The 18,496-nt window shown below is 44.2% G+C and overlaps 75 non-coding genes across 75 annotated transcripts; all 75 read right to left on the bottom strand.

Moving 5' to 3' along the window:
• On the bottom strand, positions 1-73 carry TRNAF-GAA (transfer RNA phenylalanine (anticodon GAA)). The gene has a single exon. It is a non-coding gene; the product is annotated as a tRNA-Phe (tRNA).
• Positions 74-453: 380 nt separating this feature from the next.
• Positions 454-526, bottom strand: TRNAF-GAA (transfer RNA phenylalanine (anticodon GAA)). The gene has a single exon. It is a non-coding gene; the product is annotated as a tRNA-Phe (tRNA).
• Positions 527-906: 380 nt separating this feature from the next.
• Positions 907-979, bottom strand: TRNAF-GAA (transfer RNA phenylalanine (anticodon GAA)). The gene has a single exon. It is a non-coding gene; the product is annotated as a tRNA-Phe (tRNA).
• Positions 980-1,208: 229 nt separating this feature from the next.
• On the bottom strand, positions 1,209-1,281 carry TRNAF-GAA (transfer RNA phenylalanine (anticodon GAA)). Its single transcript has one exon. It is a non-coding gene; the product is annotated as a tRNA-Phe (tRNA).
• Positions 1,282-1,359: 78 nt separating this feature from the next.
• On the bottom strand, positions 1,360-1,432 carry TRNAF-GAA (transfer RNA phenylalanine (anticodon GAA)). Its single transcript has one exon. It is a non-coding gene; the product is annotated as a tRNA-Phe (tRNA).
• Positions 1,433-1,661: 229 nt separating this feature from the next.
• Positions 1,662-1,734, bottom strand: TRNAF-GAA (transfer RNA phenylalanine (anticodon GAA)). The gene has a single exon. It is a non-coding gene; the product is annotated as a tRNA-Phe (tRNA).
• Positions 1,735-1,963: 229 nt separating this feature from the next.
• Positions 1,964-2,036, bottom strand: TRNAF-GAA (transfer RNA phenylalanine (anticodon GAA)). Its single transcript has one exon. It is a non-coding gene; the product is annotated as a tRNA-Phe (tRNA).
• Positions 2,037-2,416: 380 nt separating this feature from the next.
• On the bottom strand, positions 2,417-2,489 carry TRNAI-AAU (transfer RNA isoleucine (anticodon AAU)). The gene has a single exon. It is a non-coding gene; the product is annotated as a tRNA-Ile (tRNA).
• A 78-nt stretch (positions 2,490-2,567) lies between these two features.
• Positions 2,568-2,640, bottom strand: TRNAF-GAA (transfer RNA phenylalanine (anticodon GAA)). Its single transcript has one exon. It is a non-coding gene; the product is annotated as a tRNA-Phe (tRNA).
• Positions 2,641-2,718: 78 nt separating this feature from the next.
• Positions 2,719-2,791, bottom strand: TRNAF-GAA (transfer RNA phenylalanine (anticodon GAA)). The gene has a single exon. It is a non-coding gene; the product is annotated as a tRNA-Phe (tRNA).
• A 380-nt stretch (positions 2,792-3,171) lies between these two features.
• Positions 3,172-3,244, bottom strand: TRNAF-GAA (transfer RNA phenylalanine (anticodon GAA)). Its single transcript has one exon. It is a non-coding gene; the product is annotated as a tRNA-Phe (tRNA).
• Positions 3,245-3,322: 78 nt separating this feature from the next.
• Positions 3,323-3,395, bottom strand: TRNAF-GAA (transfer RNA phenylalanine (anticodon GAA)). Its single transcript has one exon. It is a non-coding gene; the product is annotated as a tRNA-Phe (tRNA).
• A 78-nt stretch (positions 3,396-3,473) lies between these two features.
• On the bottom strand, positions 3,474-3,546 carry TRNAF-GAA (transfer RNA phenylalanine (anticodon GAA)). The gene has a single exon. It is a non-coding gene; the product is annotated as a tRNA-Phe (tRNA).
• Positions 3,547-3,624: 78 nt separating this feature from the next.
• On the bottom strand, positions 3,625-3,697 carry TRNAF-GAA (transfer RNA phenylalanine (anticodon GAA)). Its single transcript has one exon. It is a non-coding gene; the product is annotated as a tRNA-Phe (tRNA).
• Positions 3,698-3,775: 78 nt separating this feature from the next.
• Positions 3,776-3,848, bottom strand: TRNAF-GAA (transfer RNA phenylalanine (anticodon GAA)). The gene has a single exon. It is a non-coding gene; the product is annotated as a tRNA-Phe (tRNA).
• Positions 3,849-3,926: 78 nt separating this feature from the next.
• Positions 3,927-3,999, bottom strand: TRNAF-GAA (transfer RNA phenylalanine (anticodon GAA)). The gene has a single exon. It is a non-coding gene; the product is annotated as a tRNA-Phe (tRNA).
• A 230-nt stretch (positions 4,000-4,229) lies between these two features.
• TRNAF-GAA (transfer RNA phenylalanine (anticodon GAA)) lies at positions 4,230-4,302 on the bottom strand. Its single transcript has one exon. It is a non-coding gene; the product is annotated as a tRNA-Phe (tRNA).
• A 229-nt stretch (positions 4,303-4,531) lies between these two features.
• On the bottom strand, positions 4,532-4,604 carry TRNAF-GAA (transfer RNA phenylalanine (anticodon GAA)). The gene has a single exon. It is a non-coding gene; the product is annotated as a tRNA-Phe (tRNA).
• A 78-nt stretch (positions 4,605-4,682) lies between these two features.
• On the bottom strand, positions 4,683-4,755 carry TRNAF-GAA (transfer RNA phenylalanine (anticodon GAA)). The gene has a single exon. It is a non-coding gene; the product is annotated as a tRNA-Phe (tRNA).
• Positions 4,756-4,833: 78 nt separating this feature from the next.
• TRNAF-GAA (transfer RNA phenylalanine (anticodon GAA)) lies at positions 4,834-4,906 on the bottom strand. The gene has a single exon. It is a non-coding gene; the product is annotated as a tRNA-Phe (tRNA).
• Positions 4,907-4,984: 78 nt separating this feature from the next.
• TRNAF-GAA (transfer RNA phenylalanine (anticodon GAA)) lies at positions 4,985-5,057 on the bottom strand. Its single transcript has one exon. It is a non-coding gene; the product is annotated as a tRNA-Phe (tRNA).
• Positions 5,058-5,135: 78 nt separating this feature from the next.
• Positions 5,136-5,208, bottom strand: TRNAF-GAA (transfer RNA phenylalanine (anticodon GAA)). Its single transcript has one exon. It is a non-coding gene; the product is annotated as a tRNA-Phe (tRNA).
• Positions 5,209-5,438: 230 nt separating this feature from the next.
• Positions 5,439-5,511, bottom strand: TRNAF-GAA (transfer RNA phenylalanine (anticodon GAA)). Its single transcript has one exon. It is a non-coding gene; the product is annotated as a tRNA-Phe (tRNA).
• Positions 5,512-5,740: 229 nt separating this feature from the next.
• On the bottom strand, positions 5,741-5,813 carry TRNAF-GAA (transfer RNA phenylalanine (anticodon GAA)). The gene has a single exon. It is a non-coding gene; the product is annotated as a tRNA-Phe (tRNA).
• Positions 5,814-5,891: 78 nt separating this feature from the next.
• Positions 5,892-5,964, bottom strand: TRNAF-GAA (transfer RNA phenylalanine (anticodon GAA)). Its single transcript has one exon. It is a non-coding gene; the product is annotated as a tRNA-Phe (tRNA).
• A 78-nt stretch (positions 5,965-6,042) lies between these two features.
• Positions 6,043-6,115, bottom strand: TRNAF-GAA (transfer RNA phenylalanine (anticodon GAA)). Its single transcript has one exon. It is a non-coding gene; the product is annotated as a tRNA-Phe (tRNA).
• Positions 6,116-6,193: 78 nt separating this feature from the next.
• Positions 6,194-6,266, bottom strand: TRNAF-GAA (transfer RNA phenylalanine (anticodon GAA)). The gene has a single exon. It is a non-coding gene; the product is annotated as a tRNA-Phe (tRNA).
• Positions 6,267-6,494: 228 nt separating this feature from the next.
• On the bottom strand, positions 6,495-6,567 carry TRNAF-GAA (transfer RNA phenylalanine (anticodon GAA)). Its single transcript has one exon. It is a non-coding gene; the product is annotated as a tRNA-Phe (tRNA).
• A 78-nt stretch (positions 6,568-6,645) lies between these two features.
• Positions 6,646-6,718, bottom strand: TRNAF-GAA (transfer RNA phenylalanine (anticodon GAA)). Its single transcript has one exon. It is a non-coding gene; the product is annotated as a tRNA-Phe (tRNA).
• Positions 6,719-6,796: 78 nt separating this feature from the next.
• TRNAF-GAA (transfer RNA phenylalanine (anticodon GAA)) lies at positions 6,797-6,869 on the bottom strand. The gene has a single exon. It is a non-coding gene; the product is annotated as a tRNA-Phe (tRNA).
• Positions 6,870-7,250: 381 nt separating this feature from the next.
• Positions 7,251-7,323, bottom strand: TRNAF-GAA (transfer RNA phenylalanine (anticodon GAA)). The gene has a single exon. It is a non-coding gene; the product is annotated as a tRNA-Phe (tRNA).
• Positions 7,324-7,401: 78 nt separating this feature from the next.
• On the bottom strand, positions 7,402-7,474 carry TRNAF-GAA (transfer RNA phenylalanine (anticodon GAA)). The gene has a single exon. It is a non-coding gene; the product is annotated as a tRNA-Phe (tRNA).
• Positions 7,475-7,552: 78 nt separating this feature from the next.
• On the bottom strand, positions 7,553-7,625 carry TRNAF-GAA (transfer RNA phenylalanine (anticodon GAA)). Its single transcript has one exon. It is a non-coding gene; the product is annotated as a tRNA-Phe (tRNA).
• A 228-nt stretch (positions 7,626-7,853) lies between these two features.
• On the bottom strand, positions 7,854-7,926 carry TRNAF-GAA (transfer RNA phenylalanine (anticodon GAA)). Its single transcript has one exon. It is a non-coding gene; the product is annotated as a tRNA-Phe (tRNA).
• Positions 7,927-8,563: 637 nt separating this feature from the next.
• TRNAF-GAA (transfer RNA phenylalanine (anticodon GAA)) lies at positions 8,564-8,636 on the bottom strand. Its single transcript has one exon. It is a non-coding gene; the product is annotated as a tRNA-Phe (tRNA).
• A 78-nt stretch (positions 8,637-8,714) lies between these two features.
• On the bottom strand, positions 8,715-8,787 carry TRNAF-GAA (transfer RNA phenylalanine (anticodon GAA)). Its single transcript has one exon. It is a non-coding gene; the product is annotated as a tRNA-Phe (tRNA).
• Positions 8,788-8,865: 78 nt separating this feature from the next.
• TRNAF-AAA (transfer RNA phenylalanine (anticodon AAA)) lies at positions 8,866-8,938 on the bottom strand. The gene has a single exon. It is a non-coding gene; the product is annotated as a tRNA-Phe (tRNA).
• Positions 8,939-9,016: 78 nt separating this feature from the next.
• TRNAF-GAA (transfer RNA phenylalanine (anticodon GAA)) lies at positions 9,017-9,089 on the bottom strand. The gene has a single exon. It is a non-coding gene; the product is annotated as a tRNA-Phe (tRNA).
• A 78-nt stretch (positions 9,090-9,167) lies between these two features.
• Positions 9,168-9,240, bottom strand: TRNAF-AAA (transfer RNA phenylalanine (anticodon AAA)). Its single transcript has one exon. It is a non-coding gene; the product is annotated as a tRNA-Phe (tRNA).
• A 230-nt stretch (positions 9,241-9,470) lies between these two features.
• TRNAF-GAA (transfer RNA phenylalanine (anticodon GAA)) lies at positions 9,471-9,543 on the bottom strand. Its single transcript has one exon. It is a non-coding gene; the product is annotated as a tRNA-Phe (tRNA).
• A 229-nt stretch (positions 9,544-9,772) lies between these two features.
• On the bottom strand, positions 9,773-9,845 carry TRNAF-GAA (transfer RNA phenylalanine (anticodon GAA)). The gene has a single exon. It is a non-coding gene; the product is annotated as a tRNA-Phe (tRNA).
• Positions 9,846-9,923: 78 nt separating this feature from the next.
• On the bottom strand, positions 9,924-9,996 carry TRNAF-GAA (transfer RNA phenylalanine (anticodon GAA)). The gene has a single exon. It is a non-coding gene; the product is annotated as a tRNA-Phe (tRNA).
• Positions 9,997-10,074: 78 nt separating this feature from the next.
• Positions 10,075-10,147, bottom strand: TRNAF-GAA (transfer RNA phenylalanine (anticodon GAA)). The gene has a single exon. It is a non-coding gene; the product is annotated as a tRNA-Phe (tRNA).
• Positions 10,148-10,225: 78 nt separating this feature from the next.
• TRNAF-AAA (transfer RNA phenylalanine (anticodon AAA)) lies at positions 10,226-10,298 on the bottom strand. The gene has a single exon. It is a non-coding gene; the product is annotated as a tRNA-Phe (tRNA).
• Positions 10,299-10,527: 229 nt separating this feature from the next.
• Positions 10,528-10,600, bottom strand: TRNAF-AAA (transfer RNA phenylalanine (anticodon AAA)). Its single transcript has one exon. It is a non-coding gene; the product is annotated as a tRNA-Phe (tRNA).
• A 230-nt stretch (positions 10,601-10,830) lies between these two features.
• TRNAF-GAA (transfer RNA phenylalanine (anticodon GAA)) lies at positions 10,831-10,903 on the bottom strand. The gene has a single exon. It is a non-coding gene; the product is annotated as a tRNA-Phe (tRNA).
• A 229-nt stretch (positions 10,904-11,132) lies between these two features.
• On the bottom strand, positions 11,133-11,205 carry TRNAF-GAA (transfer RNA phenylalanine (anticodon GAA)). Its single transcript has one exon. It is a non-coding gene; the product is annotated as a tRNA-Phe (tRNA).
• Positions 11,206-11,283: 78 nt separating this feature from the next.
• TRNAF-GAA (transfer RNA phenylalanine (anticodon GAA)) lies at positions 11,284-11,356 on the bottom strand. Its single transcript has one exon. It is a non-coding gene; the product is annotated as a tRNA-Phe (tRNA).
• A 228-nt stretch (positions 11,357-11,584) lies between these two features.
• Positions 11,585-11,657, bottom strand: TRNAF-GAA (transfer RNA phenylalanine (anticodon GAA)). Its single transcript has one exon. It is a non-coding gene; the product is annotated as a tRNA-Phe (tRNA).
• Positions 11,658-11,884: 227 nt separating this feature from the next.
• On the bottom strand, positions 11,885-11,957 carry TRNAF-GAA (transfer RNA phenylalanine (anticodon GAA)). The gene has a single exon. It is a non-coding gene; the product is annotated as a tRNA-Phe (tRNA).
• A 78-nt stretch (positions 11,958-12,035) lies between these two features.
• TRNAF-GAA (transfer RNA phenylalanine (anticodon GAA)) lies at positions 12,036-12,108 on the bottom strand. The gene has a single exon. It is a non-coding gene; the product is annotated as a tRNA-Phe (tRNA).
• Positions 12,109-12,337: 229 nt separating this feature from the next.
• On the bottom strand, positions 12,338-12,410 carry TRNAF-AAA (transfer RNA phenylalanine (anticodon AAA)). The gene has a single exon. It is a non-coding gene; the product is annotated as a tRNA-Phe (tRNA).
• A 78-nt stretch (positions 12,411-12,488) lies between these two features.
• TRNAF-GAA (transfer RNA phenylalanine (anticodon GAA)) lies at positions 12,489-12,561 on the bottom strand. Its single transcript has one exon. It is a non-coding gene; the product is annotated as a tRNA-Phe (tRNA).
• Positions 12,562-12,941: 380 nt separating this feature from the next.
• TRNAF-GAA (transfer RNA phenylalanine (anticodon GAA)) lies at positions 12,942-13,014 on the bottom strand. Its single transcript has one exon. It is a non-coding gene; the product is annotated as a tRNA-Phe (tRNA).
• Positions 13,015-13,543: 529 nt separating this feature from the next.
• TRNAF-GAA (transfer RNA phenylalanine (anticodon GAA)) lies at positions 13,544-13,616 on the bottom strand. Its single transcript has one exon. It is a non-coding gene; the product is annotated as a tRNA-Phe (tRNA).
• Positions 13,617-13,694: 78 nt separating this feature from the next.
• TRNAF-GAA (transfer RNA phenylalanine (anticodon GAA)) lies at positions 13,695-13,767 on the bottom strand. The gene has a single exon. It is a non-coding gene; the product is annotated as a tRNA-Phe (tRNA).
• A 77-nt stretch (positions 13,768-13,844) lies between these two features.
• TRNAF-AAA (transfer RNA phenylalanine (anticodon AAA)) lies at positions 13,845-13,917 on the bottom strand. Its single transcript has one exon. It is a non-coding gene; the product is annotated as a tRNA-Phe (tRNA).
• A 230-nt stretch (positions 13,918-14,147) lies between these two features.
• On the bottom strand, positions 14,148-14,220 carry TRNAF-GAA (transfer RNA phenylalanine (anticodon GAA)). The gene has a single exon. It is a non-coding gene; the product is annotated as a tRNA-Phe (tRNA).
• A 229-nt stretch (positions 14,221-14,449) lies between these two features.
• Positions 14,450-14,522, bottom strand: TRNAF-AAA (transfer RNA phenylalanine (anticodon AAA)). The gene has a single exon. It is a non-coding gene; the product is annotated as a tRNA-Phe (tRNA).
• A 381-nt stretch (positions 14,523-14,903) lies between these two features.
• On the bottom strand, positions 14,904-14,976 carry TRNAF-GAA (transfer RNA phenylalanine (anticodon GAA)). Its single transcript has one exon. It is a non-coding gene; the product is annotated as a tRNA-Phe (tRNA).
• Positions 14,977-15,204: 228 nt separating this feature from the next.
• TRNAF-GAA (transfer RNA phenylalanine (anticodon GAA)) lies at positions 15,205-15,277 on the bottom strand. The gene has a single exon. It is a non-coding gene; the product is annotated as a tRNA-Phe (tRNA).
• A 78-nt stretch (positions 15,278-15,355) lies between these two features.
• TRNAF-GAA (transfer RNA phenylalanine (anticodon GAA)) lies at positions 15,356-15,428 on the bottom strand. The gene has a single exon. It is a non-coding gene; the product is annotated as a tRNA-Phe (tRNA).
• Positions 15,429-15,506: 78 nt separating this feature from the next.
• TRNAF-GAA (transfer RNA phenylalanine (anticodon GAA)) lies at positions 15,507-15,579 on the bottom strand. Its single transcript has one exon. It is a non-coding gene; the product is annotated as a tRNA-Phe (tRNA).
• Positions 15,580-15,657: 78 nt separating this feature from the next.
• Positions 15,658-15,730, bottom strand: TRNAF-GAA (transfer RNA phenylalanine (anticodon GAA)). Its single transcript has one exon. It is a non-coding gene; the product is annotated as a tRNA-Phe (tRNA).
• A 77-nt stretch (positions 15,731-15,807) lies between these two features.
• On the bottom strand, positions 15,808-15,880 carry TRNAF-AAA (transfer RNA phenylalanine (anticodon AAA)). The gene has a single exon. It is a non-coding gene; the product is annotated as a tRNA-Phe (tRNA).
• Positions 15,881-16,261: 381 nt separating this feature from the next.
• TRNAF-GAA (transfer RNA phenylalanine (anticodon GAA)) lies at positions 16,262-16,334 on the bottom strand. Its single transcript has one exon. It is a non-coding gene; the product is annotated as a tRNA-Phe (tRNA).
• Positions 16,335-16,412: 78 nt separating this feature from the next.
• Positions 16,413-16,485, bottom strand: TRNAF-GAA (transfer RNA phenylalanine (anticodon GAA)). Its single transcript has one exon. It is a non-coding gene; the product is annotated as a tRNA-Phe (tRNA).
• A 78-nt stretch (positions 16,486-16,563) lies between these two features.
• Positions 16,564-16,636, bottom strand: TRNAF-GAA (transfer RNA phenylalanine (anticodon GAA)). The gene has a single exon. It is a non-coding gene; the product is annotated as a tRNA-Phe (tRNA).
• A 228-nt stretch (positions 16,637-16,864) lies between these two features.
• Positions 16,865-16,937, bottom strand: TRNAF-GAA (transfer RNA phenylalanine (anticodon GAA)). The gene has a single exon. It is a non-coding gene; the product is annotated as a tRNA-Phe (tRNA).
• A 78-nt stretch (positions 16,938-17,015) lies between these two features.
• On the bottom strand, positions 17,016-17,088 carry TRNAF-GAA (transfer RNA phenylalanine (anticodon GAA)). The gene has a single exon. It is a non-coding gene; the product is annotated as a tRNA-Phe (tRNA).
• Positions 17,089-17,166: 78 nt separating this feature from the next.
• TRNAF-GAA (transfer RNA phenylalanine (anticodon GAA)) lies at positions 17,167-17,239 on the bottom strand. The gene has a single exon. It is a non-coding gene; the product is annotated as a tRNA-Phe (tRNA).
• A 78-nt stretch (positions 17,240-17,317) lies between these two features.
• On the bottom strand, positions 17,318-17,390 carry TRNAF-AAA (transfer RNA phenylalanine (anticodon AAA)). Its single transcript has one exon. It is a non-coding gene; the product is annotated as a tRNA-Phe (tRNA).
• A 380-nt stretch (positions 17,391-17,770) lies between these two features.
• TRNAF-GAA (transfer RNA phenylalanine (anticodon GAA)) lies at positions 17,771-17,843 on the bottom strand. Its single transcript has one exon. It is a non-coding gene; the product is annotated as a tRNA-Phe (tRNA).
• Positions 17,844-17,920: 77 nt separating this feature from the next.
• TRNAF-GAA (transfer RNA phenylalanine (anticodon GAA)) lies at positions 17,921-17,993 on the bottom strand. Its single transcript has one exon. It is a non-coding gene; the product is annotated as a tRNA-Phe (tRNA).
• Positions 17,994-18,071: 78 nt separating this feature from the next.
• TRNAF-AAA (transfer RNA phenylalanine (anticodon AAA)) lies at positions 18,072-18,144 on the bottom strand. Its single transcript has one exon. It is a non-coding gene; the product is annotated as a tRNA-Phe (tRNA).
• Positions 18,145-18,496: the final 352 nt, after the last annotated feature.

Raw genomic sequence — 18,496 nt, 5'->3', positions numbered from 1 at the left:
TGCCGAAACCCGGGATCGAACCAGGGACCTTTAGATCTTCAGTCTAACGCTCTCCCAGCTGAGCTATTTCGGCTCACATTCAAGCAGCTAGGGAATTTTTCCTGAAGCAAATAATTTACTTTAAGATACACGACCCAAAAAGCTCTCGTATTTCCGAAACCTGGGATCGAACCAGGGACCTTTAGATCTTCAGTCTAACGCTCTCCCAACTGAGCTATTTCGGCTCATATTCAAGCAGCTAGGGAATTTTTCCTCAAGCAAATAATTTACTTTAAGATACACGATCCAAACACCTCTGCTGTTGCCGAAACCCGGGACCGAACCAGGGACCATTAGAACTTCAGTCTAACGCTCTCCCAACTAAGCTATTTCGGCTCTTTTTCATGTAACCAGGGACACTTTCCTTGGGAAAGCAGTTTACTTTAATGTACACGACCCAAAAAGCTTTCATGTTGCCGAAACCCGGGATCGAACCAGGGACCTTTAGATCTTCAGTCTAACACTCTCCCAACTGAGCTATTTCGGCTCACATTCAAGCAGCTAGGGAATTTTTCCTGAAGCAAATAATTTACTTTAAGATACACGACCCAAAAAGCTCTCGTATTTCCGAAACCCGGGATCGAACCAGGGACCTTTAGATCTTCAATCTAACGCTCTCCCAACTGAGCAATTTCGGCTCATATTCACGCAGCTAGGGAATTTTTCCTGAAGAAAATAATTTACTTTAAGATACACGATCCAAGCACCTCTGCTGTTGCCGAAACCCGGGATCAAACCAGGGACCATTAGATCTTCAGTCTAACGCTCTCCCAACCAAGCTATTTCGGCTCTTTTTCATGTAACCAGGGACACTTTCCTTGGGAAAACAGTTTACTTTAATGTACACGACCCAAAAAACTTTCATGTTGCCGAAACCCGGGATCGAACCAGTGACCTTTAGATCTTCAGTCTAACGCTCTCCCAACTGAGCTATTTCGGCTCACATTCAAGCAGCTAGGGAATTTTTCCTGAAGCAAATAATTTACTTTAAGATATACTATCCAAAAAGATTTCATATTGCCTAAACCTGGGATCAAACCAGGGACCTTTAGATCTTCAGTCTTACGCTCTCCCAACTGAGCTATTTCGGCTCATATTCAAGCAGCTAGGGAATTTTTCCTGAAGAAAGTAATTTACCTTAAGGTACACGACCCAAAAAGCTCTCGTGTTGCCGAAACCCGGGATCGAACCAGGGACCTTTAGATCTTCAGTCTAACGCTCTCCCAACTGAGCAATTTCGGCTCATGTTCACGCAGCTAGGGAATTTTTCCTGAAGAAAATAATTTACTTTAAGATACACCATCCAAACACCTCTGCTGTTGCCGAAACCCGGGATCGAACCAGGGACCTTTAGATCTTCAGTCTAACGCTCTCCCAACTAAGCTATTTCGGCTCGTTTTCATGTAACCAGGGACACTTTCCTTGGGAAAGCAGTTTACTTTAATGTACACGACCCAAAAAGCTTTCATGTTGCCGAAACCCGGGATCGAACCAAGGACCTTTAGATCTTCAGTCTAACGCTCTCCCAACTGAGCTATTTCAGCTCATATTCAAGCAGCTAGGGAATTTTTCCTGAAGAAAGTAATTTACCTTAAGATACTCGAAACAAAAAGCTCTCGTGATGCCGAAACCCGGGATCGAACCAGGGACCTTTAGATCTTCAGTCTAACGCTCTCCCAACTGAGCTATTTCGGCTCATATTCGAGCAGCTAGGGAATTTTTCCTGAAGAAAGTAATTTACTTTAAGATACACGACCCAAAAAGCTCTCGAGTTGCCGAAACCCGGGATCGAACCAGGGACCTTTAGATCTTCAGTCTAACGCTCTCCCAACAGAGCTATTTCGGCTCATATTCAAGCAGCTAGGGAATTTTTCCTGAAGCAAGTAATTTACTTTAAGATACACGACCGAAAAAGCTCTCGTGTTGCCGAAACCCGGGATCGAACCAGGGACCTTTAGATCTTCAGTCTAACGCTCTCCCAGCTGAGCTATTTCGGCTCACATTCAAGCAGCTAGGGAATTTTTCCTGAAGCAAATAATTTACTTTAAGATACACGACCCAAAAAGCTCTCGTATTTCCGAAACATGGGATCGAACCAGGGACCTTTAGATCTTCAGTCTAACGCTCTCCCAACTGAGCAATTTCGGCTCATATTCACGCAGCTAGGGAATTTTTCCTGAAGAAAATAATTTAATTTAAGATACACGATCCAAACACCTCTGCTGTTGCCGAAACCCGGGATCAAACCAGGGACCATTAGATCTTCAGTCTAACGCTCTCCCAACTAAGCTATTTCGGCTCTTTTTCATGTAACCAGGGACACTTTCCTTGGGAAAGCAGTTTACTTTAATGTACACGACCCAAAAAGCTTTCATGTTGCCGAAACCCGGGATCGAACCAGGGACCTTTAGATCATTAGTCTAACGCTCTCCCAACTGAGCTATTTCGGCTCTTATTCATGCAACCAGGTAAACTTTCCTGAAGCAAATAATTTACTTTAAGATACTCGACCCAAAAAGCTCTCGCGATGCCGAAACCCGGGATCGAACCAGGGACCTTTAGATCTTCAGTCTAACGCTCTCCCAACTGAGCTATTTCGGCTCATATTCAAGCAGCTAGGGAATTTTTCCTGAAGAAATTAATTTACCTTAAGGTACACGACCCAACAAGCTCTCGTTTTGCCGAAACCCGGGATCGAACCAAGGACGTTTAGATCTTCAGTCTAACGCTCTCCCAACTGAGCTATTTCGGCTCATATTCAAGCAGCTAGGGAATTTTTCCTCAAGCAAATAATTTACTTTAAGATACACGATCCAAACACCTCTGCTGTTGCCGAAACCCGGGACCGAACCAGGGACCTTTAGATCTTCAGTCTAACACTCTCCCAACTGAGCTATTTCGGCTCACATTCAAGCAGCTAGGGAATTTTTCCTGAAGCAAATAATTTACTTTAAGATATACTATCCAAAAAGATTTCATATTGCCTAAACCTGGGATCAAACCAGGGACCTTTAGATCTTCAGTCTAACGCTCTCCCAACTGTGCTATTTCGGCTCATATTCAAGCAGCTAGGGAATTTTTCCTGAAGAAAGTAATTTACCTTAAGGTACACGACCCAAAAATCTCTCGTGTTGCCGAAACCCGGGATCGAACCAGGGACCTTTAGATCTTCAGTCTAACGCTCTCCCAACTGAGCAATTTCGGCTCATGTTCACGCAGCTAGGGAATTTTTCCTGAAGAAAATAATTTACTTTAAGATACACCATCCAAACACCTCTGCTGTTGCCGAAACCCGGGATCGAACCAGGGACCTTTAGAACTTCAGTCTAACGCTCTCCCAACTAAGCTATTTCGGCTCGTTTTCATGTAACCAGGGACACTTTCCTTGGGAAAGCAGTTTACTTTAATGTACACGACCCAAAAAGCTTTCATGTTGCCGAAACCCGGGATCGAACCAGGGACCTTTAAATCTTCAGTCTAACGCTCTCCCAACTGAGCTATTTCGGCTCACATTCAAGCAGCTAGGGAATTTTTCCTGAAGCAAATAATTTACTTTAAGATACACGACCCAAAAAGCTCTCGTGTTGCCGAAACCCGGGATCGAACCAGGGACCTTTAGATCTTCAGTCTAACGCTCTCCCAACTGAGCTATTTCGGCTCTAATTCAAGCAGCTAGGGAATTTTTCCTAAAGAAAATAATTTACCTTAAGATACACGATCCAAACACCTCTGCTGTTGCCGAAACCCGGGATCGAACCAGGGACCTTTAGATCTTCAGTCTAACACTCTCCCAACTGAGCTATTTCGGCTCACATTCAAGCAGCTAGGGAATTTTTCCTGAAGCAAATAATTTACTTTAAGATCCACGACCCAAAAAGCTCTCGTGTTGCCAAAACCCGGGATCGAACCAGGGACCTTTAGATCTTCAGTCTAACGCTCTCCCAACTGAGCTATTTCGGCTCACATTCAAGCAGCTAGGGAATTTTTCCTGAAGAAAATAATTTACTTTAAGAGACACGATCCAAACACTTCTGCTGTTGCCGAAACCCGGGATCGAACCAGGGACCCTTTAGATCTTCAGTCTAACGCTCTCCCAACTAAGCTATTTCGGCTCTTTTTCATGTAACCAGGGACACTTTCTTTGGGAAAGCAGTTTACTTTAATGTACACGACCCAAAAAGCTTTCATGTTGCCGAAACCCGGGATCGAACCAGGGACCTTTAGATCTTCAGTCTAACGCTCTCCCAACTGAGCTATTTCGGCTCTCATTCATGCAACCAGGTAAACTTTCCTGAAGCAAATAATTTACTTTAAGATACTCGACCCAAAAAGCTCTCGTGATAACGAAACCCGGGATCGAACCAGGGACCTTTAGATCTTCAGTCTAACGCTCTCCCAACTGAGCTATTTCGGCTCATATTCAAGCAGCTAGGGAATTTTTCCTGAAGAAAGTAATTTGCCTTAAGGTACACGACCCAAAAAGCTCTCGTGTTGCCGAAACCCGGGATCGAACCAGGGACCTTTAGATCTTCAGTCTAACGCTCTCCCAACTGAGCAATTTCGGCTCATGTTCACGCAGCTAGGGAATTTTTCCTGAAGAAAATAATTTACTTTAAGATACACCATCCAAACACCTCTGCTGTTGCCGAAACCCGGGATCGAACCAGGGACCTTTAGATCTTCAGTCTAACGCTCTCCCAACTGAGCTATTTCGGCTCACATTCAAGCAGCTAGGGAATTTTTCCTGAAGCAAATAATTTACTTTAAGATACACGACCCAAAAAGCTCTCGTGTTGCCGAAACCCGGGATCGAACCAGGGACCTTTAGATCTTCAGTCTAACGCTCTCCCAACTGAGCTATTTCGGCTCTAATTCAAGCAGCTAGGGAATTTTTCCTAAAGAAAATAATTTACCTTAAGATACACGATCCAAACACCTCTGCTGTTGCCGAAACCCGGGATCGAACCAGGGACCTTTAGATCTTCAGTCTAACACTCTCCCAACTGAGCTATTTCGGCTCACATTCAAGCAGCTAGGGAATTTTTCCTGAAGCAAATAATTTACTTTAAGATCCACGACCCAAAAAGCTCTCGTGTTGCCAAAACCCGGGATCGAACCAGGGACCTTTAGATCTTCAGTCTAACGCTCTCCCAACTGAGCTATTTCGGCTCACATTCAAGCAGCTAGGGAATTTTTCCTGAAGAAAATAATTTACTTTAAGAGACACGATCCAAACACTTCTGCTGTTGCCGAAACCCGGGATCGAACCAGGGACCCTTTAGATCTTCAGTCTAACGCTCTCCCAACTAAGCTATTTCGGCTCTTTTTCATGTAACCAGGGACACTTTCTTTGGGAAAGCAGTTTACTTTAATGTACACGACCCAAAAAGCTTTCATGTTGCCGAAACCCGGGATCGAACCAGGGACCTTTAGATCTTCAGTCTAACGCTCTCCCAACTGAGCTATTTCGGCTCTCATTCATGCAACCAGGTAAACTTTCCTGAAGCAAATAATTTACTTTAAGATACTCGACCCAAAAAGCTCTCGTGATAACGAAACCCGGGATCGAACCAGGGACCTTTAGATCTTCAGTCTAACGCTCTCCCAACTGAGCTATTTCGGCTCATATTCAAGCAGCTAGGGAATTTTTCCTGAAGAAAGTAATTTGCCTTAAGGTACACGACCCAAAAAGCTCTCGTGTTGCCGAAACCCGGGATCGAACCAGGGACCTTTAGATCTTCAGTCTAACGCTCTCCCAACTGAGCAATTTCGGCTCATGTTCACGCAGCTAGGGAATTTTTCCTGAAGAAAATAATTTACTTTAAGATACACCATCCAAACACCTCTGCTGTTGCCGAAACCCGGGATCGAACCAGGGACCTTTAGATCTTCAGTCTAACGCTCTCCCAACTAAGCTATTTCGGCTCGCTTTCATGTAACCAGGGACACTTTCCTTGGGAAAGCAGTTTACTTTAATGTACACGACCCAAAAAGCTCTCGTGTTGCCGAAACCCGGGATCGAACCAGGGACCTTTAGATCTTCAGTCTAACGCTCTCCCAACTGAGCTATTTCGGCTCACATTCAAGCAGCTAGGGAATTTTTCCTGAAGCAAATAATTTACTTTAAGATACACGACCCAGAAAGCTCTCGTGTTGCCGAAACCCGGGATCGAACCAGGGACCTTTAGATCTTCAGTCTAACGCTCTCCCAACTGAGCTATTTCGGCTCATATTCAAGCAGCTAGGGAATTTTTCCTAAAGAAAATAATTTACCTTAAGATACACGATCCAAACACCTCTGCTGTTGCCGAAACCCGGGATCGAACCAGGGACCTTTAGATCTTCAGTCTAACGCTCTCCCAACTGAGCTTTTCGACTCTTATTCATGCAACCAGGTAAACTTTCCTGAAGCAAATAATTTACTTTAAGATACTCGACCCAAAAAGCTCTCGTGATGCCGAAACCCGGGATCGAACCAGGGACCTTTAGATCTTCAGTCTAACACTCTCCCAACTGAGCTATTTCGGCTCATATTCAAGCAGCTAGGGAATTTTTCCTGAAGAAAGTAATTTACCATAAGGTACACGACCCAAAAAGCAATCGTGTTGCCGAAACCCGGGATCGAACCAGGGACCTTTAGATCTTCAATCTAACGCTCTCCCAACTGAGCTATTTCGGCTCATATTCAAGCAGCTAGGGAATTTTTCCTGAAGCAAATAATTTACTTTAAGATCCACGACCCAAAAAGCTCTCGTGTTGCCAAAACCCGGGATCGAACCAGGGACCTTTAGATCTTCAGTCTAACGCTCTCCCAACTGAGCTATTTCGGCTCACATTCAAGCAGCTAGGGAATTTTTCCTGAAGAAAATAATTTACTTTAAGAGACACGATCCAAACACTTCTGCTGTTGCCGAAACCCGGGATCGAACCAGGGACCCTTTAGATCTTCACTCTAACGCTCTACCAACTAAGCTATTTCGGCTCTTTTTCATGTAACCAGGGACACTTTCTTTGGGAAAGCAGTTTACTTTAATGTACACGACCCAAAAAGCTTTCATGTTGCCGAAACTCGGGATCGAACCAGGGACCTTTAGATCTTCAGTCTAACGCTCTCCCAACTGAGCTATTTCGGCTCTCATTCATGCAACCAGGTAAACTTTCCTGAAGCAAATAATTTACTTTAAGATACTCGACCCAAAAAGCTCTCGTGATGCCGAAACCCGGGATCGAACCAGGGACCTTTAGATCTTCAGTCTAACGCTCTCCCAACTGAGCTATTTCGGCTCATATTCAAGCAGCTAGGGAATTTTTCCTGAAGAAAGTAATTTACCTTAAGATACACGACCCAAAAAGCTCTCGTGTTGCCGAAACCCGGGATCGAACCAGGGACCTTTAGATCTTCAGTCTAACGCTCTCCCAACTGAGCTATTTCGGCTCATATTCAAGCAGCTAGGGAATTTTTCCTGAAGCAAATAATTTAATTTAAGGTAGACGACCCAAAAAGCTCTCGTGTTGCCGAAACCCGGGATCGAACCAGGGACCTTTAGATCTTCAGTCTAACGCTCTCCCAACTGAGCTATTTCGGCTCACATTCAAGCGGCTAGGGAATTTTTCCGGAAGCAAATAATTTACTTTAAGATACACGACCCAAAAAGCTCTCGTATTTCCGAAACCCGGGATCGAACCAGGGACCTTTAGATCTTCAGTCTAACGCTCTCCCAACTGAGCTTTTCGGCTCTTATTCATGCGACCAGGTAAACTTTCCTGAAGCAAATAATTTACTTTAAGATACTCGACCCAAAAAGCTCTCGTGATGCCGAAACCCGGGATCGAACCAGGGACCTTTAGATCTTCAGTCTAACGCTCTCCCAACTGAGCTATTTCGGCTCATATTCAAGCAGCTAGGGAATTTTTCCTGAAGAAAGTAATTTACCTTAAGGTACACGACCCAAAAAGCTCTCGTGTTGCCGAAACCCGGGATCGAACCAGGGACCTTTAGATCTTCAGTCTAAAGCTTTGTCCACATTGAACTCGCGCTGGCGTGTTCGCGCCTTCGTCTATTGGCATCTTCGCAACAGATCACGAAAAACATTTGCTCTTCTGTTCTGATACACGCAAAAATTTTGCCTTTCCCATTCTGAGAGCCAATAAAGTTTGAGCAATCATTGCGCCATCTGCCCTTCTCCATCGACGTTGTCCAAAGAGAAAAACGAAACGAATCGCCCCAGCCTTCCTCTCGTCTGTGATTGGTACTTTTCTCGCGAAGGCGCGAAATTCTTGGCCTTGTCGCAAGAAATTTGTATCTTCGCGAGGTGAGAACGCAAAGTAGCGAAAACTCAATGTGGACAGTAGCGCGATCTTGCAAACAAGCAAAGCGAAGATGCGAACTCGCAAAATGTGTCAGTCTGGACAGGTCTTAACGCTCTCCCAACTGAGCTATTTCGGCTCATATTCAAGCAGCTAGGGAATTTTTCCTGAAGCAAGTAATTTACTTTAAGATACACGACCCAAAAAGCTCCCGTGTTGCCGAAACCCGGGATCGAACCAGGGACCTTTAGATCTTCAGTCTAACGCTCTCCCAACTGAGCTATTTCGGCTCACATTCAAGAAGCTAGGGAATTTTTCCTGAAGCAAGTAATTTACTTTAAGATACACGACCCAAAAAGCTCCCGTGTTGCCGAAACCCGGGATCGAACCAGGGACCTTTAGATCTTCAGTCTAACGCTCTCCCAACTGAGCTATTTCGGCTCACATTCAAGCAGCTAGGGAATTTTTCCTGAAGCAAATAATTTACTTTAAGATATACTATCCAAAAAGATTTCATATTGCCGAAACCTGGGATCAAACCAGGGACCTTTAGATCTTTAGTCTAACGCTCTTCCAACTGAGCTATTTCGGCTCTTGTTCAAGCAGCTATCGAATTTTTCCTGAAGCAAGTAATTTACTTTAAGATACACGACCCAAAAAGCTCTCGTGTTGCCGAAACCCGGGATCGAACCATGGACCTTTAGATCTTCAGTCTAACGCTCTCCCAACTGAGCTATTTCGGCTCACATTCAAGCAGCTAGGGAATTTTTCCTGAAGCAAATAATTTACTTTAAGATATACTATCCAAAAAGATTTCATATTGCCGAAACCTGGGATCAAACCAGGGACCTTTAGATCTTTAGTCTAACGCTCTTCCAACTGAGCTATTTCGGCTCTTGTTCAAGCAGCTAGGGAATTTTTCCTGAAGAAAATAATTTACTTTAAGAGACACGATCCAAACACTTCTGCTGTTGCCGAAACCCGGGATCGAACCAGGGACCCTTTAGATCTTCAGTCTAACGCTCTCCCAACTAAGCCATTTCGGCTCTTTTTCATGTAACCAGGGACACTTTCCTTGGGAAAGCAGTTTACTTTAATGTACACGACCCAAAAAGCTTTCATGTTGCCGAAACCCGGGATCGAACCAGGGACCTTTAGATCTTCAGTCTAACGCTCTCCCAACTGAGCTATTTCGGCTCACATTCAAGCAGCTAGGGAATTTTTCCTGAAGAAAATAATTTACCTTAAGGTACACGACCCAAAAAGCTCTCGTGTTGCCGAAACCCGGGATCGAACCAAAGACCTTGAGATCTTCAGTCTAACGCTCTCCCAACTGAGCTATTTCGGCTCATATTCAAGCAGCTAGGGAATTTTTCCTGAAGCAAGTAATTTACTTTAAGATACTCGACCCAAAAAGCTCTCGTGATGCCGAAACCCGGGATCGAACCAGGGACCTTTAGATCTTCAGTCTAACGCTCTCCCAACTGAGCTATTTCGGCTCATATTCAAGCAGCTAGGGAATTTTTCCTGAAGAAAGTAATTTACCTTAAGGTACACGACCCAAAAAGCTCTCGTGTTGCCGAAACCCGGGATCGAACCAGGGACCTTTAGATCTTCAGTCTAACGCTCTCCCAACTGAGCTATTTCGGCTCATATTCAAGCAGCTAGGGAATTTTTCCTGAAGCAAGTAATTTACTTTAAGATACACGACCCAAAAAGCTCCCGTGTTGCCGAAACCCGGGATCGAACCAGGGACCTTTAGATCTTCAGTCTAACGCTCTCCCAACTGAGCTATTTCGGCTCACATTCAAGCAGCTAGGGAATTTTTCCTGAAGCAAATAATTTACTTTAAGATATACTATCCAAAAAGATTTCATATTGCCGAAACCTGGGATCAAACCAGGGACCTTTAGATCTTTAGTCTAACGCTCTTCCAACTGAGCTATTTCGGCTCTTGTTCAAGCAGCTATCGAATTTTTCCTGAAGCAAGTAATTTACTTTAAGATACACGACCCAAAAAGCTCTCGTGTTGCCGAAACCCGGGATCGAACCATGGACCTTTAGATCTTCATTCTAACGCTCTCCCAACTGAGCTATTTCGGCTCACATTCAAGCAGCTAGGGAATTTTTCCTGAAGCAAATAATTTACTTTAAGATATACTATCCAAAAAGATTTCATATTGCCGAAACCTGGGATCAAACCAGGGACCTTTAGATCTTTAGTCCAACGCTCTTCCAACTGAGCTATTTCGGCTCTTGTTCAAGCAGCTAGGGAATTTTTCCTGAAGAAAATAATTTACTTTAAGAGACACGATCCAAACACTTCTGCTGTTGCCGAAACCCGGGATCGAACCAGGGACCCTTTAGATCTTCAGTCTAACGCTCTCCCAACTAAGCCATTTCGGCTCTTTTTCATGTAACCAGGGACACTTTCCTTGGGAAAGCAGTTTACTTTAATGTACACGACCCAAAAAGCTTTCATGTTGCCGAAACCCGGGATCGAACCAGGGACCTTTAGATCTTCAGTCTAACGCTCTCCCAACTGAGCTATTTCGGCTCACATACAAGCAGCTAGGGAATTTTTCCTGAAGAAAATAATTTACCTTAAGGTACACGACCCAAAAAGCTCTCGTGTTGCCGAAACCCGGGATCGAACCAAAGACCTTGAGATCTTCAGTCTAACGCTCTCCCAACTGAGCTATTTCGGCTCATATTCAAGCAGCTAGGGAATTTTTCCTGAAGCAAGTAATTTACTTTAAGATACACGACCCAAAAAGCTCTCGTGTTGCCGAAACCCGGGATCGAACCAGGGACCTTTAGATCTTCAGTCTAACGCTCTCCCAACTGAGCTATTTCGGCTCTTTTTTAAGTAACCAGGGACACTTTCCTTGGGAAAGCAGTTTACTTTAATGTACACGACCCAAAAAGCTTTCATGTTGCCGAAATCCGGGATCGAACCAGGGACCTTTAGATCTTCAGTCTAACGCTCTCCCAACTGAGCTATTTCGGCTCACATTCAAGCAGCTAGGGAATTTTTCCGGAAGCAAATAATTTACTTTAAGATACACGACCCAAAAAGCTCTCGTATTTCCGAAACCCGGGATCGAACCAGGGACCTTTAGATCTTCAGTCTAACGCTCTCCCAACTGAGCTTTTCGGCTCTTATTCATGCGACCAGGTAAACTTTCCTGAAGCAAATAATTTACTTTAAGATACTCGACCCAAAAAGCTCTCGTGATGCCGAAATCCGGGATCGAACCAGGGACCTTTAGATCTTCAGTCTAACGCTCTGCCAACTGAGCTATTTCGGCTCATATTCAAGCAGCTAGGGAATTTTTCCTGAAGAAAGTAATTTACCTTAAGGTAAACGACCCAATAAGCTCTCGTATTTCCGAAACCCGGGATCGAACCAGGGACCTTCAGATCTTCAGTCTAACGCTCTCCCAACTGAGCTTTTCGGCTCTTATTCATGCGACCAGGTAAACTTTCCTAAGCAAATAATTTACTTTAAGATACTCGACCCAAAAAGCTCTCGTGATGCCGAAACCCGGGATCGAACCAGGGACCTTTAGATCTTCAGTCTAACGCTCTCCCAACTGAGCTATTTCGGCTCATATTCAAGCAGCTAGGGAATTTTTCCTGAAGAAAGTAATTTACCTTAAGGTACACGACCCAAAAAGCTCTCGTGTTGCCGAAACCCGGGATCGAACCAGGGACCTTTAGATCTTCAGTCTAACGCTCTCCCAACTGAGCTATTTCGGCTCATATTCAAGCAGCTAGAGAATTTTTCCTGAAGCAAGTAATTTACTTTAAGATACACGACCCAAAAAGCTCTCGTGTTGCCGAAACCAGGGATCGAACCAGGGACCTTTAGATCTTCAGTCAAACGCTCTCCCAACTGAGCTATTTCGGCTCACATTCAAGCAGCTAGGGAATTTTTCCTGAAGCAAATAATTTACTTTAAGATATACTATCCAAAAAGATTTCATATTGCCGAAACCTGGGATCAAACCAGGGACCTTTAGATCTTTAGTCTAACGCTCTTCCAACTGAGCTATTTCGGCTCTTGTTCAAGCAGCTATCGAATTTTTCCTGAAGCAAGTAATTTACTTTAAGATACACGACCCAAAAAGCTCTCGTGTTGCCGAAACCCGGGATCGAACCAGGGACCCTTAGATCTTCAGTCTAACGCTCTCCCAACTAAGCCATTTCGGCTCTTTTTCATGTAACCAGGGACACTTTCCTTTGGAAAGCAGTTTACTTTAATGTACACGACCCACAAAGCTTTCATGTTGCCGAAACCCGGGATCGAACCAGGGACCTTTAGATCTTCACTCTAACGCTCTCCCAACTGAGCTATTTCGGCTCACATTCAAGCAGCTAGGGAATTTTTCCTGAAGAAAATAATTTACCTTAAGGTACACGACCCAAAAAGCTCTCGTGTTGCCGAAACCCGGGATCGAACCAAAGACCTTTAGATCTTCAGTCTAACGCTCTCCCAACTGAGCTATTTCGGCTCATATTCAAGCAGCTAGGGAATTTTTCCTGAAGCAAGTAATTTACTTTAAGATACACGACCCAAAAAGCTCTCGTGTTGCCGAAACCCGGGATCGAACCAGGGACCTTTAGATCTTCAGTCTAACGCTCTCCCAACTGAGCTATTTCGGCTCTTTTTCATGTAACCAGGGACACTTTCCTTGGGAAAGCAGTTTACTTTAATGTACACGACCCAAAAAGCTTTCATGTTGCCGAAATCCGGGATCGAACCAGGGACCTTTAGATCTTCTGTCTAACGCTCTCCCAACTGAGCTATTTCGGCTCACATTCAAGCAGATAGGGAATTTTTCCGGAAGCAAATAATTTACTTTAAGATACACGACCCAAAAAGCTCTCGTATTTCCGAAACCCGGGATCGAACCAGGGACCTTCAGATCTTCAGTCTAACGCTCTCCCAACAGAGCTTTTCGGCTCTTATTTATGCGACCAGGTAAACTTTCCTAAGCAAATAATTTACTTTAAGATACTCGACCCAAAAAGCTCTCGTGATGCCGAAACCCGGGATCGAACCAGGGACCTTAGGATCTTCAGTCTAACGCTCTCCCAACTGAGCTATTTCGGCTCATATTCAAGCAGCTACGGAATTTTTCCTGAAGAAAGTAATTTACCTTAAGGTACACGACCCAAAAAGCTCTCGTGTTGCCGAAACCCGGGATCGAACCAGGGACCTTTAGATCTTCAGTCTAACGCTCTCCCAACCGAGCTATTTCGGCTCATATTCAAGCAGCTAGAGAATTTTTACTGAAGAAAGTAATTTACCTTAAGGTACACGACCCAAAAAGCTCTCGTGTTGCCGAAACCCGGGATCGAACCAGGGACCTTTAGATCTTCAGTCTAACGCTCTCCCAACTGAGCTATTTCGGCTCACATTCAAGCAGCTAGGGAATTTTTCCTGAAGCAAATAATTTACTTTAAGATAACTATCCAAAAAGATTTCATATTGCCGAAACCTGGGATCAAACCAGGGACCTTTAGATCTTTAGTCTAACGCTCTTCCAACTGAGCTATTTCGGCTCTTGTTCAAGCAGCTAGGGAATTTTTCCTGAAGAAAATAATTTACTTTAAGAGACACGATCCAAACACTACTGCTGTTGCCGAATCCCGGGATCGAACCAGGGACCCTTTAGATCTTCAGTCTAACGCTCTCCCAACTAAGCCATTTCGGCTCTGTTTCATGTAACCAGGGACACTTTCCTTGGGAAAGCAGTTTACTTTAATGTACACGACCCAAAAAGCTTTCATGTTGCCGAAACCCGGGATCGAACCAGGGACCTTTAGATCTTCAGTCTAACGCTCTCCCAACTGAGCTATTTCGGCTCACATTCAAGCAGCTAGGGAATTTTTCCTGAAGAAAATAATTTACCTTAAGGTACACGACCCAAAAAGCTCTCGTGTTGCCGAAACCCGGGATCGAACCAAAGACCTTTAGATCTTCAGTCTAACGCTCTCCCAACTGAGCTATTTTGGCTCACATTCAAGCAGCTAGGGAATTTTTCCTGAAGCAAATAATTTACTTTAAGATATACTATCCAAAAAGATTTCATATTGCCGAAACCTGGGATCCAACCAGGGACCTTTAGATCTTTAGTCTAACGCTCTTCCAACTGAGCTATTTCGGCTCTTGTTCAAGCAGCTAGGGAATTTTTCCTGAAGAAAATAATTTACTTTAAGAGACACGATCCAAACACTTGTGCTGTTGCCGAAACCCGGGATCGAACCAGGGACCCTTTAGATCTTCAGTCTAACGCTCTCCCAACTAAGCCATTTCGGCTCTTTTTCAAGTAACCAGGGACACTTTCCTTGGGAAAGCAGTTTACTTTAATGTACACGACCCAAAAAGCTTTCATGTTGCCGAAACCCGGGATCGAACGAGGGACCTTTAGATCTTCAGTCTAACGCTCTCCCAACTGAGCTATTTCGGCTCACATTCAAGAAGCTAGGGAATTTTTCCTGAAGCAAGTAATTTACTTTAAGATACACGACCCAAAAAAATCTCGTGTTGCCGAAACCCGGGATCGAACCAGGGACCTTTAGATCTTCAGTCTAACGCTCTCCCAACTGAGCTATTTCGGCTCATATTCAAGCAGCTAGGGAATTTTTCCTAAAGAAAATAATTTACCTTAAGGTACACGATCCAAACACCTCTGCTGTTGCAGAAACCCGGGATCGAACCAGGGGCCTTTAGATCTTCAGTCTAACGCTCTCCCAACTGAGCTTTTCGACTCTTATTCATGCAACCAGGTAAACTTTCCTGAAGCAAATAATTTACTTTAAGATACTCGACCCAAAAAGCTCTCGTGATGCCGAAACCCGGGATCGAACCAGGGACCTTTAGATCTTCAGTCTAACACTCTCCCAACTGAGCTATTTCGGCTCATATTCAACCAGCTAGGGAATTTTTCCTGAAGAAAATAATTTACCTTAAGATACACGATCCAAACACCTCTGCTGTTGCCGAAACCCGGGATCGAACCAGGGACCTTTAGATCTTCAGTCTAACGCTCTCCCAACTGAGCTATTTCGGCTCATATTCAAGCAGCTAGGGAATTTTTCCTGAAGAAAGTAATTTACCTTAAGGTACACGACCCAAAAAGCTCTCGTGTTGCCGAAACCCGGGATCGAACCAGGGACCTTTAGATCTTCAGTCTAACGCTCTCCCAACTGAGCTATTTCGGCTCATATTCAAGCAGCTAGAGAATTTTTCCTGAAGAAAGTAATTTACCTTAAGGTACACGACCCAAAAAGCTCTCGTGTTGCCGAAACCCGGGATCGAACCAGGGACCTTTAGATCTTCAGTCTAACGCTCTCCCAACTGAGCTATTTCGGCTCACATTCAAGCAGCTAGGGAATTTTTCCTGAAGCAAATAATTTACTTTAAGATAACTATCCAAAAAGATTTCATATTGCCGAAACCTGGGATCAAACCAGGGACCTTTAGATCTTTAGTCTAACGCTCTTCCAACTGAGCTATTTCGGCTCTTGTTCAAGCAGCTAGGGAATTTTTCCTGAAGAAAATAATTTACTTTAAGAGACACGATCCAAACACTTCTGCTGTTGCCGAATCCCGGGATCGAACCAGGGACCCTTTAGATCTTCAGTCTAACGCTCTCCCAACTAAGCTATTTCGGCTCTTTTTCATGTAACCAGGGACACTTTCTTTGGGAAAGCAGTTTACTTTAATGTACACGACCCAAAAAGCTTTCATGTTGCCGAAACCCTGGATCGAACCAGGGACCTTTAGATCTTCAGTCTAACGCTCTCCCAACTGAGCTATTTCGGCTCTCATTCATGCAACCAGGTAAACTTTCCTGAAGCAAATAATTTACTTTAAGATACTCGACCCAAAAAGCTCTCGTGATGCCGAAACCCGGGATCGAACCAGGGACCTTTAGATCTTCAGTCTAACGCTCTCCCAACTGAGCTATTTCGGCTCATATTCAAGCAGCTAGGGAATTTTTCCTGAAGAAAGTAATTTACCTTAAGATACACGACCCAAAAAGCTCTCGTGTTGCCGAAACCCGGGATCGAACCAGGGACCTTTAGATCTTCAGTCTAACGCTCTCCCAACTGAGCTATTTCGGCTCATATTCAAGCAGCTAGGGAATTTTTCCTGAAGCAAATAATTTAATTTAAGATAGACGACCCAAAAAGCTCTCGTGTTGCCGAAACCCGGGATCGAACCAGGGACCTTTAGATCTTCAGTCTAACGCTCTCCCAACTGAGCTATTTCGGCTCACATTCAAGCAGCTAGGGAATTTTTCCGGAAGCAAATAATTTACTTTAAGATACACGACCCAAAAAGCTCTCGTATTTCCGAAACCCGGGATCGAACCAGGGACCTTTAGATCTTCAGTCTAACGCTCTCCCAACTGAGCTTTTCGGCTCTTATTCATGCGACCAGGTAAACTTTCCTGAAGCAAATAATTTACTTTAAGATACTCGACCCAAAAAGCTCTCGTGATGCCGAAACCCGGGATCGAACCAGGGACCTTTAGATCTTCAGTCTAACGCTCTCCCAACTGAGCTATTTCGGCTCATATTCGAGCAGCTAGGGAATTTTTCCTGAAGAAAGTAATTAACCTTAAGGTACACGACCCAAAAAGCTCTCGTGTTGCCGAAACCCGGGATCGAACCAGGGACCTTTAGATCTTCAGTCTAACGCTCTCCCAACTGAGCTATTTCGGCTCATATTCAAGCAGCTAGGGAATTTTTCCTGAAGCAAGTAATTTACTTTAAGATACACGACCCAAAAAGCTCCCGTGTTGCCGAAACCCGGGATCGAACCAGGGACCTTTAGATCTTCAGTCTAACGCTCTCCCAACTGAGCTATTTCGGCTCACATTCAAGCAGCTAGGGAATTTTTCCTGAAGCAAATAATTTACTTTAAGATATACTATCCAAAAAGATTTCATATTGCCGAAACCTGGGATCAAACCAGGGACCTTTAGATCTTTAGTCTAACGCTCTTCCAACTGAGCTATTTCGGCTCTTGTTCAAGCAGCTATCGAATTTTTCCTGAAGCAAGTAATTTACTTTAAGATACACGACCCAAAAAGCTCTCGTGTTGCCGAAACCCGGGATCGAACCAGGGACCCTTACATCTTCAGTCTAACGCTCTCCCAACTAAGCCATTTCGGCTCTTTTTCATGTAACCAGGGACACTTTCCTTTGGAAAGCAGTTTACTTTAATGTACACGACCCACAAAGCTTTCATGTTGCCGAAACCCGGGATCGAACCAGGGACCTTTAGATCTTCACTCTAACGCTCTCCCAACTGAGCTATTTCGGCTCACATTCAAGCAGCTAGGGAATTTTTCCTGAAGAAAATAATTTACCTTAAGGTACACGACCCAAAAAGCTCTCGTGTTGCCGAAACCCGGGATCGAACCAGGGACCTTTAGATCTTCAGTCTAACGCTCTCCCAACTGAGCTATTTCGGCTCATATTCAAGCAGCTAGGGAATTTTTCCTGAAGCAAGTAATTTACTTTAAGATACACGACCCAAAAGCTCCCGTGTTGCCGAAACCCGGGATCGAACCAGGGACCTTTAGATCTTCAGTCTAACGCTCTCCCAACTGAGCTATTTCGGCTCACATTCAAGCAGCTAGGGAATTTTTCCTGAAGCAAATAATTTACTTTAAGATATACTATCCAAAAAGATTTCATATTGCCGAAACCTGGGATCAAACCAGGGACCTTTAGATCTTTAGTCTAACGCTCTTCCAACTGAGCTATTTCGGCTCTTGTTCAAGCAGCTATCGAATTTTTCCTGAAGCAAGTAATTTACTTTAAGATACACGACCCAAAAAGCTCTCGTGTTGCCGAAACCCGGGATCGAACCAGGGACCCTTACATCTTCAGTCTAACGCTCTCCCAACTAAGCCATTTCGGCTCTTTTTCATGTAACCAGGGACACTTTCCTTTGGAAAGCAGTTTACTTTAATGTACACGACCCACAAAGCTTTCATGTTGCCGAAACCCGGGATCGAACCAGGGACCTTTAGATCTTCACTCTAACGCTCTCCCAACTGAGCTATTTCGGCTCACATTCAAGCAGCTAGGGAATTTTTCCTGAAGAAAATAATTTACCTTA

This window comes from Phalangium opilio, unplaced genomic scaffold (assembly GCF_054372755.1).
Source record: "Phalangium opilio isolate 3A_F unplaced genomic scaffold, DU_Popi_V2 ptg000217l_1, whole genome shotgun sequence".
In the NCBI taxonomy this organism is placed as follows: domain Eukaryota; kingdom Metazoa; phylum Arthropoda; class Arachnida; order Opiliones; family Phalangiidae; genus Phalangium; species Phalangium opilio.
The sequence above is the reverse complement of the archived record's forward strand: the minus strand, read 5'-3'. Positions and strand labels throughout refer to the sequence as shown.